The sequence below is a fragment of the Dendronephthya gigantea genome, unplaced genomic scaffold, assembly GCF_004324835.1.
Source record: "Dendronephthya gigantea isolate DGI-Jeju-01 unplaced genomic scaffold, DenGig_1.0 000298F, whole genome shotgun sequence".
NCBI lineage: Eukaryota > Metazoa > Cnidaria > Anthozoa > Malacalcyonacea > Nephtheidae > Dendronephthya > Dendronephthya gigantea.
In genome coordinates, this window is record NW_021163308.1 from 86,814 (window position 1) to 100,951 (window position 14,138).

At 37.1% G+C, this 14,138-nt stretch overlaps 18 non-coding genes across 18 annotated transcripts; all 18 read right to left on the reverse strand.

The window, feature by feature from the left end:
- Positions 1 to 829: 829 nt before the first annotated feature.
- On the reverse strand, positions 830 to 901 carry Trnap-agg. The gene has a single exon. It is a non-coding gene; the product is annotated as a tRNA-Pro (tRNA).
- A 553-nt stretch (positions 902 to 1,454) lies between these two features.
- Trnat-cgu lies at positions 1,455 to 1,527 on the reverse strand. The gene has a single exon. It is a non-coding gene; the product is annotated as a tRNA-Thr (tRNA).
- A 517-nt stretch (positions 1,528 to 2,044) lies between these two features.
- On the reverse strand, positions 2,045 to 2,116 carry Trnap-agg. The gene has a single exon. It is a non-coding gene; the product is annotated as a tRNA-Pro (tRNA).
- Positions 2,117 to 2,670: 554 nt separating this feature from the next.
- On the reverse strand, positions 2,671 to 2,743 carry Trnat-cgu. The gene has a single exon. It is a non-coding gene; the product is annotated as a tRNA-Thr (tRNA).
- A 518-nt stretch (positions 2,744 to 3,261) lies between these two features.
- Trnap-ugg lies at positions 3,262 to 3,333 on the reverse strand. The gene has a single exon. It is a non-coding gene; the product is annotated as a tRNA-Pro (tRNA).
- A 431-nt stretch (positions 3,334 to 3,764) lies between these two features.
- Trnas-uga lies at positions 3,765 to 3,846 on the reverse strand. The gene has a single exon. It is a non-coding gene; the product is annotated as a tRNA-Ser (tRNA).
- A 957-nt stretch (positions 3,847 to 4,803) lies between these two features.
- On the reverse strand, positions 4,804 to 4,875 carry Trnap-agg. Its single transcript has one exon. It is a non-coding gene; the product is annotated as a tRNA-Pro (tRNA).
- Positions 4,876 to 5,415: 540 nt separating this feature from the next.
- Positions 5,416 to 5,488, reverse strand: Trnat-cgu. The gene has a single exon. It is a non-coding gene; the product is annotated as a tRNA-Thr (tRNA).
- Positions 5,489 to 6,003: 515 nt separating this feature from the next.
- On the reverse strand, positions 6,004 to 6,075 carry Trnap-ugg. The gene has a single exon. It is a non-coding gene; the product is annotated as a tRNA-Pro (tRNA).
- Positions 6,076 to 6,503: 428 nt separating this feature from the next.
- On the reverse strand, positions 6,504 to 6,585 carry Trnas-uga. The gene has a single exon. It is a non-coding gene; the product is annotated as a tRNA-Ser (tRNA).
- A 955-nt stretch (positions 6,586 to 7,540) lies between these two features.
- Trnap-agg lies at positions 7,541 to 7,612 on the reverse strand. The gene has a single exon. It is a non-coding gene; the product is annotated as a tRNA-Pro (tRNA).
- Positions 7,613 to 8,151: 539 nt separating this feature from the next.
- Trnat-cgu lies at positions 8,152 to 8,224 on the reverse strand. The gene has a single exon. It is a non-coding gene; the product is annotated as a tRNA-Thr (tRNA).
- A 515-nt stretch (positions 8,225 to 8,739) lies between these two features.
- Trnap-ugg lies at positions 8,740 to 8,811 on the reverse strand. The gene has a single exon. It is a non-coding gene; the product is annotated as a tRNA-Pro (tRNA).
- Positions 8,812 to 9,239: 428 nt separating this feature from the next.
- Trnas-uga lies at positions 9,240 to 9,321 on the reverse strand. The gene has a single exon. It is a non-coding gene; the product is annotated as a tRNA-Ser (tRNA).
- Positions 9,322 to 10,278: 957 nt separating this feature from the next.
- On the reverse strand, positions 10,279 to 10,350 carry Trnap-agg. The gene has a single exon. It is a non-coding gene; the product is annotated as a tRNA-Pro (tRNA).
- Positions 10,351 to 10,887: 537 nt separating this feature from the next.
- On the reverse strand, positions 10,888 to 10,960 carry Trnat-cgu. Its single transcript has one exon. It is a non-coding gene; the product is annotated as a tRNA-Thr (tRNA).
- Positions 10,961 to 11,976: 1,016 nt separating this feature from the next.
- On the reverse strand, positions 11,977 to 12,057 carry Trnas-uga. The gene has a single exon. It is a non-coding gene; the product is annotated as a tRNA-Ser (tRNA).
- A 949-nt stretch (positions 12,058 to 13,006) lies between these two features.
- Positions 13,007 to 13,078, reverse strand: Trnap-agg. Its single transcript has one exon. It is a non-coding gene; the product is annotated as a tRNA-Pro (tRNA).
- Between the last annotated feature and the right edge of the window lie 1,060 nt (positions 13,079 to 14,138).

Genomic DNA, 14,138 nt, shown 5'->3' on the forward strand with positions numbered 1-14,138 from the left:
TTTAATAAGTCGAAAATTTGATCTTCATGTACTTTTCGGGCCTCAAAGTTGGCTTTTTTCGTGTTTGACCGTGAGGTGCTGTGAGTGGGAACTAGTTGCCATTGGAGAACACGCTAATTTTGTAAACAAGAAACACGCTTTAAAATATAGAAATATTGCAGCAATAAACTACGAAATCTTGTAGTATATAAACTTTTTGGTTCGTTTTTCGCTAAAACGACGTGTTTCTTGTTTACAAAATTAGCGTGTTCTTCAATGTACGTCACTTCCGGTGAAAAAGGGCAACTAGTTCCCACTCACAGCACCTCACGGTCAAACACGAAAAAAGCCAACTTTGAGGCCCGAAAAGTACATGAAGATCAAATCTTCGACTTATCAAATATATTGCAAATGTTCTTAAAATCGTCTAATCTATCTAAGTAGGTTATTTCCCTGAGGTTGATATAGGCACTTTAAACGCCTTGTTTGTGTGTAAATCTCTCCTTGCCTCAAGAGTCTCTAGTGTATCTCTAGGGAGACCAACGATATCCATGGCCCGATTTTGAATGTGTTGTAAATCCTTAGCCAAGTAGTTAGGGATCCCACCCCAAATTGGTGAAGCGTACTCAAGAAGAGGGCGTATTTTAGTTACATATGTGGTCCCACCAATTTCAGAAGGAAGATTTGCTTTACGGCATACACGTAGAAAGCACAGTCGTTTGCTCTCTCGATCATCTGCATATGCATTCCATTTTAAATCGTTTTGAACATGAACGCCAAGTAACTTGAAGGTCTCAACCCTGTCAAAGCCAAAGGCTGTTCCCTTCAGTTCAAGCGAGAGAGGCGAACAGGGCTTGCACGGGAATCGAACCCGTGACCTCTCGCACCCTAAGCAAGAATTATATCACTAGACCAGCAAGCCAAGTGCAGAACACGGGAAGTTTTCTTTTTCGCATATTTCTTCGCTCACAATAAAAGCGATGTATAGAATGCATGCATGGAAAATATAAAAATCTTTTTTATGTCATATTTATTACAAGCCAAGTTACTCTGAGTGAAAAAAGACTTGTAGGAATCTTAAATCACTGTTAGTACCGAGACAAGACAAACGCAATGGTAGAAAATAGACGATTATTGTAAACACGATAACAAACTAAACTTTGTTCAGTATCGTTATATACAAGAAGCCGGTCAAAAAACTCGTTCATGTTCGTAGATACTTATTAAGTTTAAGTGGAAAATGTGGAAAGCCTCCTCAGAGATTCAAACTCTGGACCCCTAATTTACTAGACCAGTGCTCTAACTACTGAGCTAAGGAGGCACCCAGAAAAAAAGCATGCGCAAATAGAAATGTAAACAAATGTTTCAAAAAAGTATTTTGCAGGTATTTTTTTTAAGGCGAGTATTGAATGCGTAATGATCACAAATATTTAAGTCTTTTACTCACCCTTACTATACACAGTTAAAAAAAATCAAGCCTTATCAGAGAGTTGAACTCCGGACCCCTGGTTTACGAGACCAGTGCTCTAACCACTGAGCTAATAAGGCAAACCCGTAATACTTTTGAAAAAGGTAAAATGAATCATCGGCGAAAAATAGTTATTCCTGCCAAGCTAAGACTAAAAGGGAAAATATTAGTGTTAAAGTTTGGTCGATCAATTCAGTTGCTTTCACAAGAACCGTTAATGAGATTATCTTGTAGACGATGGCAATGGTAATCATACGGTGATATGATAGTTGAAAATGTTACAGTGTTAATTTTGAATTACAAATTATTCTTGGATTATGAAAAATGTGCCACGCACTATAAAAAAGTCGCACAAATTCATTTTCCTGATGTTCAGTACTTGTATATGATGATTGACAAGGTCTTCATTGTTGACATGCCTACAACGTCTACATTTATGCATACTAGATCTCCTCCTTGCATGTATATTGATAGGATTGATGCTGCATGGGAAAAGTTTTAACGGGAGATTGCAACTTGAGTTCAACACTGCTTTCTTTCTTTAAAGCTAAGAAAGAAAGTCAATCGCGCAAAAATTTCAAGTTATGAGGGCGATCAGGGCTTGCACGGGAATCGAACCCGTGACCTCTCGCACCCTAAGCAAGAATCATATCACTAGACCAGCAAGCCAAGTGCAGAACACGGGATGTTTTCTTTTTCGCATATTTCTTCGCTCACAATAAAAGCGATGTATAGAATGCATGCATGGAAAATATAAAAATCTTTTTTATGTCATATTTATTACAAGCCAAGTTACTCTGAGTGAAAAAAGACTTGTAGGAATCTTAAATCACTGTTAGTACCGAGACAAGACAAACGCAATGGTAGAAAATAGACGATTATTGTAAACACGATAACAAACTAAACTTTGTTCAGTATCGTTATATACAAGAAGCCGGTCAAAAAACTCGTTCATGTTCGTAAATACTTATTAAGTTTAAGTGGAAAATGTGGAAAGCCTCCTCAGAAATTCGAACTCTGGACCCCTGGTTTACTAGACCAGTGATCTAACCACTGAGCTAAGGAGGAACCCAGAAAAAAAGCATGCGCAAATAGAAATGTAAACAAATGTTTCAAAAAAGTATTTTGCAGGTTAATTTTTTCACGGCGATTATTAAATGCGTAATGATCACAAATATTTAAGTCTTTTACTCACCCTTACCATACACAGTTAAAAAAAATCAAGCCTTATCAGAGAGTTGAACTCCGGACCCCTGGTTTACGAGACCAGTGCTCTAACCACTGAGCTAATAAGGCAAACCCGTAATACTTTTGAAAAAGGTAAAATGAATCATCGGCGAAAAATAGTTATTCATGCCAAGCTAAAACTAAAAGGAAAAATATTAGTGTTAAAGTTTGGTGGATCAATTCTGTAGCTTTCACAAACACCGTTACTGAGATTATCCTGTAGACGATTGCAATGGTAATCATACGGTGATATGATAGTTGAAAATGTTACAGTGTTATTTTTGAATTACAAATTATTCTTGGGTTATGAAAAATGTGCCATGTACTATAAAAAAGTTGCACAAATTCATTTTCCTGATGTTCAGTACTTGTATATGATGATTGACAAGGTCTTCCTTGTTTGACATGCCTACAACGTCTACATTTATGCATACTAGATCTCCTCCTTGCATGTATATTGATAGGATTGATGCTGCATGGGAAAAGTTTTAACGGGAGATTGCAACTTGAGTTCAACACTGCTTTCTTTCTTAAAAGCTAAGAAAGAAACTCAATCGCGCAAAAATTTCAAGTTATGAGGGCGATCAGGGCTTGCACGGGAATCGAACCCGTGACCTCTCGCACCCAAAGCGAGAATCATACCACTAGACCAGCAAGCCACACCTGGGGAAATAGTTCATTATCTTTCGGTGTAATTTTAAAAAAATCCGGTATATTACATGAAAAACTAAGGTTCAAGAGACTTCCGTTAATTGGTGCGGAAAACATCCCATTTTGCTGTTGAAAACAAGCCTAAAAAAGAGCAATAATTTCTGAATAGAGGTCCCTTTGACAAGAGGTAATTACGTTTTAGACCAATCACCATGTTTATTTACATTATTTTTTTGTAACCGAATGGGAATGCATAAATTTGCGTTAAAAGGGTATAATATTAACCATTTCACATCAAGTATTAGAAATTTTAACTGCTCTGACTGGTATTTTTTAAAAAATGAAAAAAAATATCATGTCGTATGTTTTGAAACGAAATTCCACCTGGTGGCAAACAATTTCTCTGTGTTATATGAACATCTTTCGGACTATCAAGAGTCGTAATCGGCAGGATTTGAACCTGCGCGGGAATATCCCAACAGATTTCAAGTCTGTCGCCTTAACCACTCGGCCACGACTACATAATTGCTTACGAGTCGCTTATTTTGCTTTAGCACGGATAGCTTGGAACTTACCTGTTTACTTTACCACAGATTTTACGTCGTGGGCACATTAATAGGTTCTCTGGAATTGGTACGCCTTCCCAACTGCTTTTCAATTGCCAGCAGAATTTTGGAATTATAATAAGACTGAAAAAAAAGCAAAGGGTCTCGTGGAACTCGCGGTTACGGTTGGCGGAAGCTTTTATCACAGGAATTGATTATTGATAGAAATCAAGCAGTTCAAAGGGCGTATAAATAGATCATGCATCAGTGATTGAGCATTCAGAAGCATATCCGAGACAGCAATTCAACTGCAATTAATGGCTGCTAATTCTGATTTCAAGCCTTAGCAGTTTTGGCCCTGGACGTTAAGTTTTTATTTTTATTAGTTGTTCTCTACAGTATAAGATATTACACGCTTTTTTATTTCAAATTAGAACTTATATAAGATGAGCCTACACAAGAAGTTTCATTATTTCCCATGCCTAAGTGTAAAGGTTAGGTATACGTTACCTATGTGAACAAGCTTTGCTCTTGGTTGATGATAACAATAGAACACAATAAAATACAATGAATTAATATAAAAATCAAATACTTATTGAGTTTAGGTGGAAAATGTAAAGAGCCTCGTCAGAGATTCGAACTCTGGACCCCTGCATGGCCGGTTTACAAGACCAGTGCTCTAACCACTGAGCTAAAGAGGCATGCATCCGTAAAAAACATCCGTGGACACTGTGGATATAATTACATTGATGCAAAATCCTAGCGCACAATCTTTGTAAGAGGTTGATACTTAGATTAAGTTGAGAGAGTGCATCTAAAGTTTGAAGGAGAACACGTACCACATTTTTTTCTCAAGAAAATACAACATAATTAGACCACCAGCGAATTGTTGTCAAAGGCCGTTCTCTTCAGTTCAAGCGAGAGAGGCGAACAGGGCTTGCACGGGAATCGAACCCGTGACCTCTCGCACCCTAAGCGAGAATCATACCACTAGACCAGCAAGCCAAGTGCAGAACACGGGAAGTTTTCTTTTTCGCATATTTCTTCGCTCACAATAAAAGCGATGTATAGCATGCATGCATGGAAAATATAAAAATCTTTTTTATGTCATATTTATTACAAGCCAAGTTACTCTGAGTGAAAAAAGACTTGTAGGAATCTTAAATCACTGTTAGTACCGAGACAAGACAAACGCAATGGTAGAAAATAGACGATTATTGTAAACACGATAACAAACTAAACTTTGTTCAGTATCGTTATATACAAGAAGCCGGTCAAAAAACTCGTTCATGTTCGTAAATACTTATTAAGTTTAAGTGGAAAATGTGGAAAGCCTCCTCTGGACCCCTGGTTTACTAGATCAGTGATCTAACCCCTGAGCTAAGGAGGCACCCAGAAAAAAAGCATGCGCAAATAGAAATGTAAACAAATGTTTCAAAAAAGTATTTTGAAGGTTAATTTTTTAACGGCGATTATTAAATGCGTAATGATCACAAATATTTAAGTCTTTTACTCACCCTTACCATACACAGTTAAAAAAAATCAAGCCTTATCAGAGAGTTGAACTCCGGACCCCTGGTTTACGAGACCAGTGCTCTAACCACTGAGCTAATAAGGCAAACCCGTAATACTTTTGAAAAAGGTAAAATGAATCATCGGCGAAAAATAGTTATTCATGCCAAGCTAAAACTAAAAGGAAAAATATTAGTGTTAAAGTTTGGTGGATCAATTCTGTAGCTTTCACAAACACCGTTACTGAGATTATCCTGTAGACGATGGCAATGGTAATCATACGGTAATATGATAGTTGAAAATGTTACAGTATTATTTTTGAGTTACAAATTATTCTTGGGTTATGAAAAATGTGCCACGCACTAAAAAAGTCGCACAAATTCATTTTCCTGATGTTCAGTACTTGTATATGATGATTGACAAGGTCTTCATTGTTGACATGCCTAAAACGTCTACATTTATGCATACTAGATCTCCTCCTTGCATGTATATTGATAGGATTGATGCTGCATGGGAAAAGTTTTAACGGGAGATTGCAACTTGAGTTCAACACTGCTTTCTTTCTTAAAAGCTAAGAAAGAAACTCAATCGCGCAAAAATTTCAAGATATGAGGGCGATCAGGGCTTGCACGGGAATCGAACCCGTGACCTCTCGCACCCAAAGCGAGAATCATACCACTAGACCAGCAAGCCACACCTGGGGAAATAGTTCATTATCTTTCGGTGTAATTTTAAAAAAATCCGGTATATTACATGAAAAACTAAGGTTCAAGAGACTTCCGTTAATTGGTGCGGAAAACATCCCATTTTGCTGTTGAAAACAAGCCTAAAAAGAGCAATAATTTCTGAATAGAGGTCCCTTTGACAAGAGGTAATTACGTTTAGACCAATCACCATGTTTATTTACATTATTTTTTTGTAACCGAATGGGAATGCATAAATTTGCGTTAAAAGGGTATAATATTAACCATTTCACATCAAGTATTAGAAATTTTAACTGCTCTGACTGGTATTTTTTAAAAAATGAAAAAAATATCATGTCGTATGTTTTGAAACGAAATTCCACCTGGTGGCAAACAATTTCTCTGTGTTATATGAACATCTTTCGGACTATCAAGAGTCGTAATCGGCAGGATTTGAACCTGCGCGGGAATATCCCAACAGATTTCAAGTCTGTCGCCTTAACCACTCGGCCACGACTACATAATTGCTTACGAGTCGCTTATTTTGCTTTAGCACGGATAGCTTGGAACTTACCTGTTTACTTTACCACAGATTTTACGTCGTGGGCACATTAATAGGTTCTCTGGAATTGGTACGCCTTCCCAACTGCTTTTCAATTGCCAGCAGAATTTTGGAATTATAATAAGACTGAAAAAAAAAAAGGGTCTCGTGGAACTCGCGGTTACGGTTGGCGGAAGCTTTTATCACAGGAATTGATTATTGATAGAAATCAAGCAGTTCAAAGGGCGTATAAATAGATCATGCATCAGTGATTGAGCATTCAGAAGCATATCCGAGACAGCAATTCAACTGCAATTAATGGCTGCTAATTCTGATTTCAAGCCTTAGCAGTTTTGGCCCTGGACGTTAAGTTTTTATTTTTATTAGTTGTTCTCTACAGTATAAGATATTACACGCTTTTTTATTTCAAATTAGAACTTATATAAGATGAGCCTACACAAGAAGTTTCATTATTTCCCATGCCTAAGTGTAAAGGTTAGGTATACGTTACCTATGTGAACAAGCTTTGCTCTTGGTTGATGATAACAATAGAACACAATAAAATACAATGAATTAATATAAAAATCAAATACTTATTGAGTTTAGGTGGAAAATGTAAAGAGCCTCGTCAGAGATTCGAACTCTGGACCCCTGCATGGCCGGTTTACAAGACCAGTGCTCTAACCACTGAGCTAAAGAGGCATGCATCCGTAAAAAACATCCGTGGACACTGTGGATATAATTACATTGATGCAAAATCCTAGCGCACAATCTTTGTAAGAGGTTGATACTTAGATTAAGTTGAGAGAGTGCATCTAAAGTTTGAAGGAGAACACGTACCACATTTTTTTCTCAAGAAAATACAACATAATTAGACCACCAGCGAATTGTTGTCAAAGGCCGTTCTCTTCAGTTCAAGCGAGAGAGGCGAACAGGGCTTGCACGGGAATCGAACCCGTGACCTCTCGCACCCTAAGCGAGAATCATACCACTAGACCAGCAAGCCAAGTGCAGAACACGGGAAGTTTTCTTTTTCGCATATTTCTTCGCTCACAATAAAAGCGATGTATAGCATGCATGCATGGAAAATATAAAAATCTTTTTATGTCATATTTATTACAAGCCAAGTTACTCTGAGTGAAAAAAGACTTGTAGGAATCTTAAATCACTGTTAGTACCGAGACAAGACAAACGCAATGGTAGAAAATAGACGATTATTGTAAACACGATAACAAACTAAACTTTGTTCAGTATCGTTATATACAAGAAGCCGGTCAAAAAACTCGTTCATGTTCGTAAATACTTATTAAGTTTAAGTGGAAAATGTGGAAAGCCTCCTCTGGACCCCTGGTTTACTAGATCAGTGATCTAACCCCTGAGCTAAGGAGGCACCCAGAAAAAAAGCATGCGCAAATAGAAATGTAAACAAATGTTTCAAAAAAGTATTTTGAAGGTTAATTTTTTAACGGCGATTATTAAATGCGTAATGATCACAAATATTTAAGTCTTTTACTCACCCTTACCATACACAGTTAAAAAAAATCAAGCCTTATCAGAGAGTTGAACTCCGGACCCCTGGTTTACGAGACCAGTGCTCTAACCACTGAGCTAATAAGGCAAACCCGTAATACTTTTGAAAAAGGTAAAATGAATCATCGGCGAAAAATAGTTATTCATGCCAAGCTAAAACTAAAAGGAAAATATTAGTGTTAAAGTTTGGTGGATCAATTCTGTAGCTTTCACAAACACCGTTACTGAGATTATCCTGTAGACGATGGCAATGGTAATCATACGGTAATATGATAGTTGAAAATGTTACAGTATTATTTTGAGTTACAAATTATTCTTGGGTTATGAAAAATGTGCCACGCACTATAAAAAAGTCGCACAAATTCATTTTCCTGATGTTCAGTACTTGTATATGATGATTGACAAGGTCTTCATTGTTGACATGCCTAAAACGTCTACATTTATGCATACTAGATCTCCTCCTTGCATGTATATTGATAGGATTGATGCTGCATGGGAAAAGTTTTAACGGGAGATTGCAACTTGAGTTCAACACTGCTTTCTTTCTTAAAAGCTAAGAAAGAAACTCAATCGCGCAAAAATTTCAAGATATGAGGGCGATCAGGGCTTGCACGGGAATCGAACCCGTGACCTCTCGCACCCAAAGCGAGAATCATACCACTAGACCAGCAAGCCACACCTGGGGAAATAGTTCATTATCTTTCGGTGTAATTTTAAAAAAATCCGGTATATTACATGAAAAACTAAGGTTCAAGAGACTTCGTTAATTGGTGCGGAAAATATCCCATTTTGCTGTTGAAAACAGCCTATAAAAGAGCAATAATTTCTGAATAGAGGTCCCTTTGACAAGAGGTAATTACGTTTTAGTCCAATCACCATGTTTATTTACATTATTTTTTTGTAACCGAATGGGAATGCATAAATTTGCGTTAAAAGGGTATAATATTAACCATTTCACATCAAGTATTAGAAATTTTAACTGCTCTGACTGGTATTTTTTAAAAAATGAAAAAAATATCATGTCGTATGTTTTGAAACGAAATTCCACCTGGTGGCAAACAATTTCTCTGTGTTATATGAACATCTTTCGGACTATCAAGAGTCGTAATCGGCAGGATTTGAACCTGCGCGGGAATATCCCAACAGATTTCAAGTCTGTCGCCTTAACCACTCGGCCACGACTACATAATTGCTTACGAGTCGCTTATTTTGCTTTAGCACGGATAGCTTGGAACTTACCTGTTTACTTTACCACAGATTTTACGTCGTGGGCACATTAATAGGTTCTCTGGAATTGGTACGCCTTCCCAACTGCTTTTCAATTGCCAGCAGAATTTTGGAATTATAATAAGACTGAAAAAAAAGCAAAGGGTCTCGTGGAACTCGCGGTTACGGTTGGCGGAAGCTTTTATCACAGGAATTGATTATTGATAGAAATCAAGCAGTTCAAAGGGCGTATAAATAGATCATGCATCAGTGATTGAGCATTCAGAAGCATATCCGAGACAGCAATTCAACTGCAATTAATGGCTGCTAATTCTGATTTCAAGCCTTAGCAGTTTTGGCCCTGGACGTTAAGTTTTTATTTTTATTAGTTGTTCTCTACAGTATAAGATATTACACGCTTTTTTATTTCAAATTAGAACTTATATAAGATGAGCCTACACAAGAAGTTTCATTATTTCCCATGCCTAAGTGTAAAGGTTAGGTATACGTTACCTATGTGAACAAGCTTTGCTCTTGGTTGATGATAACAATAGAACACAATAAAATACAATGAATTAATATAAAAATCAAATACTTATTGAGTTTAGGTGGAAAATGTAAAGAGCCTCGTCAGAGATTCGAACTCTGGACCCCTGCATGGCCGGTTTACAAGACCAGTGCTCTAACCACTGAGCTAAAGAGGCATGCATCCGTAAAAAACATCCGTGGACACTGTGGATATAATTACATTGATGCAAAATCCTAGCGCACAATCTTTGTAAGAGGTTGATACTTAGATTAAGTTGAGAGAGTGCATCTAAAGTTTGAAGGAGAACACGTACCACATTTTTTTCTCAAGAAAATACAACATAATTAGACCACCAGCGAATTGTTGTCAAAGGCCGTTCTCTTCAGTTCAAGCGAGAGAGGCGAACAGGGCTTGCACGGGAATCGAACCCGTGACCTCTCGCACCCTAAGCGAGAATCATACCACTAGACCAGCAAGCCAAGTGCAGAACACGGGAAGTTTTCTTTTTCGCATATTTCTTCGCTCACAATAAAAGCGATGTATAGCATGCATGCATGGAAAATATAAAAATCTTTTTTATGTCATATTTATTACAAGCCAAGTTACTCTGAGTGAAAAAAGACTTGTAGGAATCTTAAATCACTGTTAGTACCGAGACAAGACAAACGAATGGTAGAAAATAGACGATTATTGTAAACACGATAACAAACTAAACTTTGTTCAGTATCGTTATATACAAGAAGCCGGTCAAAAAACTCGTTCATGTTCGTAAATACTTATTAAGTTTAAGTGGAAAATGTGGAAAGCCTCCTCTGGACCCTGGTTTACTAGATCAGTGATCTAACCCCTGAGCTAAGGAGGCACCCAGAAAAAAGCATGCGCAAATAGAAATGTAAACAAATGTTTCAAAAAAGTATTTTGCAGGTTAATTTTTTAACGGCGATTATTAAATGCGTAATGATCACAAATATTTAAGTCTTTTACTCACCCTTACCATACACAGTTAAAAAAAATCAAGCCTTATCAGAGAGTTGAACTCCGGACCCCTGGTTTACGAGACCAGTGCTCTAACCACTGAGCTAATAAGGCAAACCCGTAATACTTTTGAAAAAGGTAAAATGAATCATCGGCGAAAAATAGTTATTCATGCCAAGCTAAAACTAAAAGGAAAAATATTAGTGTTAAAGTTTGGTGGATCAATTCTGTAGCTTTCACAAACACCGTTACTGAGATTATCCTGTAGACGATGGCAATGGTAATCATACGGTAATATGATAGTTGAAAATGTTACAGTATTATTTTTGAGTTACAAATTATTCTTGGGTTATGAAAAATGTGCCACGCACTATAAAAAAGTCGCACAAATTCATTTTCCTGATGTTCAGTACTTGTATATGATGATTGACAAGGTCTTCATTGTTGACATGCCTAAAACGTCTACATTTATGCATACTAGATCTCCTCCTTGCATGTATATTGATAGGATTGATGCTGCATGGGAAAAGTTTTAACGGGAGATTGCAACTTGAGTTCAACACTGCTTTCTTTCTTAAAAGCTAAGAAAGAAACTCAATCGCGCAAAAATTTCAAGTTATGAGGGCGATCAGGGCTTGCACGGGAATCGAACCCGTGACCTCTCGCAACAAAGCGAGAATCATACCACTAGACCAGCAAGCCACACCTGGGGAAATAGTTCATTATCTTTCGGTGTAATTTTAAAAAAATCCGGTATATTACATGAAAAACTAAGGTTCAAGAGACTTCCGTTAATTGTGCGGAAAAATCCCATTTTGCTGTTGAAAACAAGCCTATAAAAGAGCAATAATTTCTGAATAGAGGTCCCTTTGACAAGAGGTAATTACGTTGTAGTCCAATCACCATGTTTATTTACATTATTTTTTTGTAACCGAATGGGAATGCATAAATTTGCGTTAAAAGGGTATAATATTAACCATTTCACATCAAGTATTAGAAATTTTAACTGCTCTGACTGGTATTTTTTAAAAAATGAAAAAAAATATCATGTCGTATGTTTTGAAACGAAATTCCACCTGGTGGCAAACAATTTCTCTGTGTTTATGAACATCTTTCGGACTATCAAGAGTCGTAATCGGCAGGATTTGAACCTGCGCGGGAATATCCAACAGATTTCAAGTCTGTCGCCTTAACCACTCGGCCACGACTACATAATTGCTTACGAGTCGCTTATTTTGCTTTAGCACGGATAGCTTGGAACTTACCTGTTTACTTTACCACAGATTTTACGTCGTGGGCACATTAATAGGTTCTCTGGAATTGGTACGCCTTCCCAACTGCTTTTCAATTGCCAGCAGAATTTTGGAATTATAATAAGACTGAAAAAAAAGCAAAGGGTCTCGTGGAACTCGCGGTTACGGTTGGCGGAAGCTTTTATCACAGGAATTGATTATTGATAGAAATCAGCAGTTCAAAGGGCGTATAAATAGATCATGCATCAGTGATTGAGCATTCAGAGCATATCCGAGACAGCAATTCAACTGCAATTAATGGCTGCTAATTCTGATTTCAAGCCTTAGCAGTTTTGGCCCTGGACGTTAAGTTTTTATTTTATTAGTTGTTCTCTACAGTATAAGATATTACACGCTTTTTTATTTCAAATTAGAACTTATATAAGATGAGCCTACACAAGAAGTTTCATTATTTCCCATGCCTAAGTGTAAAGGTTAGGTATACGTTACCTATGTGAACAAGCTTTGCTCTTGGTTGATGATAACAATAGAACACAATAAAATACAATGAATTAATATAAAAATCAAATACTTATTGAGTTTAGGTGAAAATGTAAAGAGCCTCGTCAGAGATTCGAACTCTGGACCCCTGCAATGGCGGTTACAAGACAGTGCTCTAACCACTGAGCTAAAAGAGGCATGCATCCGTAAAAAACATCCGTGGACACTGTGGATATAATTACATTGATGCAAAATCCTAGCGCACAATCTTTGTAAGAGGTTGATACTTAGATTAAGTTGAGAGAGTGCATCTAAAGTTTGAAGGAGAACACGTACCACATTTTTTTCTCAAGAAATACAACATAATTAGCACCAGCGAATTGTTGTCAAAGGCCGTTCTCTTCAGTTCAAGCGAGAGAGGCGAACAGGGCTTGCACGGGAATCGAACCCGTGACCTCTCGCACCCTAAGCGAGAATCATACCACTAGACCAGCAAGCCAAGTGCAGAACACGGGAAGTTTTCTTTTTCGCATATTTCTTCGCTCACAATAAAAGCGATGTATAGCATGCTGCATGGAAATATAAAATCTTTTTTATGTCATATTTATTACAAGCCAAGTTACTCTGAGTGAAAAAGACTTGTAGGAATCTTAAATCACTGTTAGTACCGAGACAAGACAAACGCAATGGTAGAAAATAGACGATTATTGTAAACACGATAACAAACTAAACTTTGTTCAGTATCGTTATATACAAGAAGCCGGTCAAAAAACTCGTTCATGTTCGTAAATACTTATTAAGTTTAAGTGGAAATGTGGAAAGCCTCCTCTGGACCCCTGGTTTACTAGATCAGTGATCTAACCCCTGAGCTAAGGAGGCACCCAGAAAAAAAGCATGCGCAAATAGAAATGTAAACAATGTTTCAAAAAAGTATTTTGCAGGTTAATTTTTTAACGGCGATTATTAAATGCGTAATGATCACAAATATTTAAGTCTTTTACTCACCCTTACCATACACAGTTAAAAAAAATCAAGCCTTATCAGAGAGTTGAACTCCGGACCCCTGGTTACGAGACCAGTGCTCTAACCACTGAGCTAATAAGGCAAACCCGTAATACTTTTGAAAAAGGTAAAATGAATCATCGGCGAAAAATAGTTTTCATGCCAAGCTAAAACTAAAAGGAAAAATATTAGTGTTAAAGTTTGGTGGATCAATTCTGTAGCTTTCACAAACACCGTTACTGAGATTATCCTGTAGACGATGGCAATGGTAATCATACGGTAATATGATAGTTGAAAATGTTACAGTATTATTTTTTGAGTTACAAATTATTCTTGGGTTATGAAAAATGTGCCACGCACTATAAAAAAGTCGCACAAATTCATTTTCCTGATGTTCAGTACTTGTATATGATGATTGACAAGGTCTTCATTGTTGACATGCCTAAAACGTCTACATTTATGCATACTAGATCTCCTCCTTGCATGTATATTGATAGGATTGATGCTGCATGGGAAAAGTTTTAACGGGAGATTGCAACTTGAGTTCAACACTGCTT